Here is a 6,762-nt window from a genome sequence, read left to right on the forward strand (position 1 = left end):
AATAAAGACGCTGAACACGGAGGCTCCGAGAGCTTCCTGGTTTGCAAACAGAAAATGAAACACCCTCTTTGGGATATGGCAGCTTCACGTTGGGAACCCTCCTGGACTTACCCATGCATCTTTTCCTTATGATGATCCTGATTTGTATCCTTTTGCTATAATAATCTATAATCATAAGTACAGTATTTCCTGTGAGTCATTCCAGCAAATTATCAAACCAAAAGGAGTAGTGGGAGCCAACAGGTGAAAGTCGCGGAGCCCAGGAGAGATCCCCAGCCTTGCAGCTGGCATCCTAACGGGGTAGTGGGAAAAACCTGAATTTGTGGCCAGCAGATCAGAAGTAAGGGTGTCATGTGGGCTACCAAGTTTGCAGCTGGCGTCTGCCTATTTGGCAGTCTGAAGGACAGTGTCCTTTCAACATATGAGCTCTGACCTAGCTCCACGTGGCTAGGGACAGAGGGTGTCGCTTGGGTGGTTGGTGTCAAAGACATTGGGAAAGTGGGGATTAATCTTTACATTTGAGGATTGTATTTGTGTTGATTCTTATCCACAAACTTTAACTCTCAAACACCTTTGGTACTGTGATCTGAATCTTACCTGTCTAACAAGCTAATAAGAACTAAAAAGCTCAAGCTCTATTTTAATAAAACTTAAGCCCTGAAGGAAGATGAAGAATAGGAATAACTAGGGGCGTTTTGTTTTGCAGGAAGGGGGAAAGGTTGTTTGTTTGTTTTTTACACTGGGAGTTTCTGTCTCTCTGTGAGTACAAACGGGGCACAAAGCTGTGAAGTGCGATTTCGTGTAGCAGGCTCCTGCAGAAGAACATCTCCTTCATCACTGGACTTAAGACCAGAATTTTCAAGCTTGAATCTTGAAAAATATATATTTTATAAGGAATCATACTCTGATCAAGAAGTTGATAGTTTTAATAATAAGGCAAAATTTGATGGCAGTATACCATCCATGTCCATTTTAAGATTAAAAAAAGAACTCTGAAATAACATGAATGTGTGCTTGTGTGTGAATGTGGGTGTGTGCATGTACACTCGTGTGCTTGTGTGTGGTATTCGTGTCTGAGTCAGTGTGTATGTGTGTGAGTATACGTGCTTGTGCCGTATGTGTATGTGTGCATTTGTGTGCCTCTGTGTGTGGCGTGCATGTATGAGTCTGTGCATCCGTGTGTAGCAGCATATGTGTCCACATAAACTCGTGTGTGCTGTGTGCATGTGTATGTAGTTGTGTATGTTTCTGAGTGTGTATGTCCACATCTATATACGTGTGTTTATGCTCACACCCATTTATACATGTGTGTGTTAATATGTGTATGGATACATGTGTGAGTGAATGTGAGTGTGCATGTGAATATGCATGTGTGTTTGTGAGTGTGTATGTGTGTGTGTACTGAAAGAGCCAGTAACGCGCAGCAGTTGCCCATGGTGGGGGAGGGGAGATGCAGTGCAATGGATTGCTGTTGTGTGGCCTTTCTCTCCATGGTCTTGTAACTCCCACCCAAGTAATTGGGTGGGGCTGTGCAAATTATTTGTCACCCACTGTGATGGTTAAGATGGTGTGTCAACTTGGCCGGGCCATGATTTTCCGTGTTTTAATGTAATCACTCCCATGATTGAATATACTGTGAGTAGCCAATCAGTTGAAAGGGAGTCTCCTTGGGGGTGTGGCCTGCATTTGTATATAAGCAGATGTTCTGGCTTTTTCCTCTCTCTGGATCTTGCGGCTGCTTCCTGTCATCCCATCTCCCGTTCTTGGGACTTGAGCTGTCAGCTTATCTGCCGAACATGGGATTCGTCGATCTGCACAGCCAGTGAGTGGGAGCCCTGCTCTCCGACCTTCCAATCTTGGGCTTGCCAGCTTCTGCAGCTGTGTGACTTGGGAGAGGCCTCTACCCTGATCCACGGACTTGGGACATTCTAGCCTCTACAATCACATGAGCTGTTTCCTTGATATAATCTCTCTCTATATATATATTTATACACTTTACTGGTTTTGCTTCTCTAGAGAACCCAGCCTAAGACACCCACCAAGGGGACTGGTCAGTTTTGTCATCTTATTAGCCTTAAAATGAGCCATACCAGAGGTGGGAGGAGAGTATCTCACCACCACCAAGAAAGAAGAGCCAGGAGTGGAGTGCATTCTTTGGACACGGGTCCCTGCACTGAAAAGTTCCTAGAGGCAAGACACTGAGAGAGCTGTAACATCAAAGACAGCAAGAAGTGGTGGCAGAGAAATGGCAGCAGCAGAAGCAAGAGACACCACGGTGGGCTTCCCAGCCCACAGAGCGAGAAAACTGAGTGCCTTTGGGCAAGAGGCTTGCTGGTGAAGTAGGGTGCATCCAGGCACTTGGTGGAGTTAGGTTTGCTGACCCACAGAGCTAGAGCTGAGCCCCTTCAGACTGAGGAATGAGGTGCCTTGGGGTACGGGGTAGTAATCAGCAGAGCTAAAAGAGCTTTGTAACACTTGCCTGAGCAGGGCAGAGGCCGAGGGGTCACAGAGAGGCGTGCCTGTGGGCACTGCTGAGAAGAGGCTGTCCTAACGGAAGAACTGTATCCTGAGCATTCCTGAACATGAATTGTAACCTGTTAACTTCCCTGATAAACCTCATAACTGTGAGTATTGTCTGTGAGTTCTGTGTGGCCATTGCAATAAATTATCAAACCCAACAGAGAAGTAGAGAGTGCCATGGAAAGGACAGCTGGTGTCAGAATTGGTAAAGATGGTGGAGAAAGGAGGCATGTCAGACCTCCGCCTCATAGGAATCAGCCTTGGGCTGCTGATCTTGGTCCTTCTTCCCCCTTGTGAAGTTAGAGGAGGTCAGTGGCTGCCCAATGCCATTCTTACAGGAGAAAAGTCCAAACAGCCAGGTGAGCTCAGCCTAAAACAGAGGGCACAGGAGGGAGCAAGGCTTTCTCTGGAGCCTTTGCACCAAAGGACTCCACACTAGAGCAGAGATAACATTGTGCTTTGCTGATGGGATCAGTAAGGCACAGTGTCAATACTGCCATGGACAGATGAGCTGCCCTTCCAAGGAGACCACATCTCTGGAGCTTCACCGCCGAGCTAAAGGTCAGCGGCCAGTCACAGGAAGGAAGGGACCTACCAGCGGGATTTTTTTTTTGTAGACGGAAACCAGGACAGAGCCCCAGAACCAGACACTCCTGCTTCAAGGAGAGAAGTCCACCATCAGACCAGTTTAATCAGAAAAGGATGGGATGTCAGTGTTTCCCTCATCCTCCAGAAGGGTGAACATGAGCCCACTCCCCTCTCCCCAGGGAAAGAGGAACCAGTTTTTCAGATGCTAATCATTCCAGCCTAGGCTTTATGGGTTTTTGGAAATGCTTGTGAAATATCTGGAGAATTCTGAGACGGGGGGTCTTCCCCAACCTACTAAAAGGAGATCTGAGGCTGATTGGTGAGGGAAAAGGTGGAGAAGGGTAGTGACAGAGGATTTAGTTGGGAAATTTCCCTAAAAGGGAGAGGACTCCTGAGAAGCAAGGAGTAGGGGTGGAGATGGGAGAAACTTGGGAGATGCCTGTATAAGGGACATTGTTCAAGAGCTCCTCCTGGAGCCACTTGGGAGTTGAACCAACTAGGGAGCACCCTACTCCACACGCTCCCAAGGCCTGGCAGCTCTTCCTCCTGTGGGCTGAAGAGCAGTGCCCGCAGAGGACCTCACCCCACTCCCGTCCCTCCTATCAGCAGGAACAATGCCCTATCATAGCTGTGGGCACACATGCCACCCCCAGGACACCTGTGGCCCTGACGATGAGGCTGCAGTCCTGGACACCCACCAGCAGCTGATAAAGTCACCATCACCTGTGTTCAGAGGCTCACGAACTTGACCCCTGAGCAGGTTCGACAGTTACTGACACCACTGTTCAGAGTTCTCAGGAAAGAAAGGTGCTCAGGATATCACAGCCAGGGTGAGAGGTTAGTCCTTTAAAATGCTAGTTGGGGGGGGCGGGGCCAAGATGGTGGAGTAGTCAGACGCTTCGTGGTCCCTCTTACAACAAAGATCCGAAAAAACAAGTGAATCGGTTATATATGACAATCAAGGAGCTCTGAACATCAAAGGCAAAGTTGAGAAATCGGACTGAGTGGCAGGGGGAGGGAGAGACATTTGGGAAGCAGCGAGGAGTTGCCAGACCTGACCTGGCAAAAGCCTGAGACCTTGAGGCCAGATCAGCTCGTGGTGCACAGTGAGGCAGGAAAGCAAGGCACTCGGGAGGCGATTTCCACATCGGGAGAGACCCAGCGGCAGAGAGTCTATTCAGCCATCCAGAACCAGTGAGAAGCAGTCCTCAATTGGCAAAAGATAAGTACTTGTGTCTGGCCTTCCGCATGGATCTAAAACACCCTCCTTTGGGAAAAACCTCTCTCCCATTTACCTCCCCACTCCCTGCACTGCACTGGGTCCGGGACCGGCTGCAGCAAGTGCCGAGTCGCCTGGGCTGGAAGTAGGACCCATCACGTGCCCTGAGCCATTCTCCCAGCCTTGGCAAGTGAATAAATTAACAAATGGGAAAAAATAATCTGTAGGCTCTCCTAAGCCAGGAACTCAGGGTAGGCACAGCTCCTTTGCCTAGGCACAGGCATAAGGGGTCCACGGACTTTTAGTATCTTTCCCCCTGCATAGACTTGTGTGGGCCCATTTCAACAGCGTAGGCCCTCATTACCACAGTACAACAGGGTATATACCTGAAGTCTAACTTCCAACTGTTTCAGCTGTGAAGTGGCAGGTTCCTGACATTTGACACTGCTCTGCCTATTAAGCAGGGTCTTTACCTACCCACATCAGGGACCTGAGGACTGGTGGCTCCACCCATACCACCTAGCCACCTGCAACAGGGGCCCAAGAATAAGTGGTGCTCCCCAGTCCTTACAGCCAACAGCACTGGGGGCTCATAGTCTGGCTGCAAAATCCATCCACCTAAGCACCCTAGGGAACAGGGACATGCTTTCCTCCTGGACACTCAGGGGCGGCCGTCGGCCCCCTGCCTTGCTCAGCATCTGACCTCCTGCTGTAGCCAGATGGCTGTGCCTACACCAATCACTCATGCCTGTCTAGGACTGTAGGTGAGAGCCTGCACCACACATTTGGTGACTGACTGGACAGCTGAGTTGAATCCATACAGGAGGAGTGGGCAGACTCCTAGGCTCACATACTTAGTGGTAGGTCTGGCGACCTGGTGGCAAGACGGAGCTTCAGGGGCGCCAGTGATCGGACTAGCTCACATAAGCAGCCTATTTGTGCATATCAAAACAAAACAAAACAAGAAGCTAGAACACAGTAAGCAAGCATAAAATAAATAAATGTAATAACTTATTGATGGCTCAGAGACAACAGTCAATATCAAATCACATAAAGAGGCAGCCCATGGTGGCTTCAGCAAGCTCCCAAAATAATCAAGAAACTTTCCAGAGGAAGAGAATTTCTTGGAATTGAGGCAGAATACAAAAGATTAATATGCAAAACTCTTCAAGAGATCAGGAAGGAGATCTTGCAAAATGTAGACCTAGCAATAGAGGAACTTAAGAAGATTAGAGAAGAGCATAATGACAAATTTAACAAGCTGCAAGAATCCATAGAGAGACAGCAATCAGAAATCTAAAAGATTAACAATAAAATTTCAGAACTAGACAACTCAATAGAGAGTCATAGTAGCAGAATTGAGGCAGTGGAAGTCAGAATTAGTGAGACTGAAGATAAAGCACTTGACAGCAACTTATTTGAGGAAAAATCAGATAAAAGGATTTTAAAAAAATGAAGAAACCCTAAGAATTATGTGGGATTCTATCAAGAGGAACAACCTACGAGTGATTGGAGTACCAGAACAGGGGAGGATAACAGAAAATACAGAGAGAATTCTTGAAGATTTGTTGGCAGAAAACTTCCCTGATATTGTGAAAGATGAGAAGGTATCTATCCAAGATGCTCATCCACCTTATATAAGGTAGATCCCAAAAGAAAGTCACCAAAACATAATCAAACCTGCCAAAACCAAACATGAAGAGAGAATTTTAAGAGCAGCTAGGGTTAAACAACAAGTCATCTACAAAGGAGAATCAATAAGAATAAGCTCGGACTACACGGCAGAAACCATGCAGGCAAGAAGGCAATGGGATGACATACATAAGGCCTTGAAGGAAAAAAATTGCTGGCCAAGAATTATATATCCAGCAAAACTGTCTCTCAAACATGATGGCGAAATTAGGGCATTTCCAGATAAACAGAAGTTTAGGGAATTTGCAAAAAACAAACCAAAATTACAAAAAATACTAAAGGGAGCCCTCCGGTTAGATATCAATAACATCAGATAACAACCTAAGACTAGAACACAGGGCAGAGCAACCAGATATCAACCCAGATAGGGAAGTCACAAAAATAAATCAAAGCTAAAACACTGAAAATAGGGAAACAGAGATGTCAATATGTAAAAGATGACAACATTAAAACTAAAAAGAGGGACTGAAAAATGTAGACATAGATTTTTCATATGGAGAGGAAGTCAAGGTGATATAAAGAAATAAAAGACTGGTTTAAACTTAGAAAAATATGGGGTAAATATTAAAGTAACCACAAAGGAAACTAACAATCTTATACATCAAAATAAAGAACAAGATAAATATAAAGTCTCAGCAAATACAAAATCAACAACAATGAAAAAGATGAAAAGAAAATACAAAGAAAAACGACTCAGCACAGAAAATTAAGTGGAACAAAGACTGTGAACAACACAAAAAAAG

Source organism: Trichechus manatus, unplaced genomic scaffold (genome assembly GCF_000243295.1).
Source record: "Trichechus manatus latirostris isolate Lorelei unplaced genomic scaffold, TriManLat1.0 scaffold00250, whole genome shotgun sequence".
Lineage (NCBI taxonomy): Eukaryota > Metazoa > Chordata > Mammalia > Sirenia > Trichechidae > Trichechus > Trichechus manatus.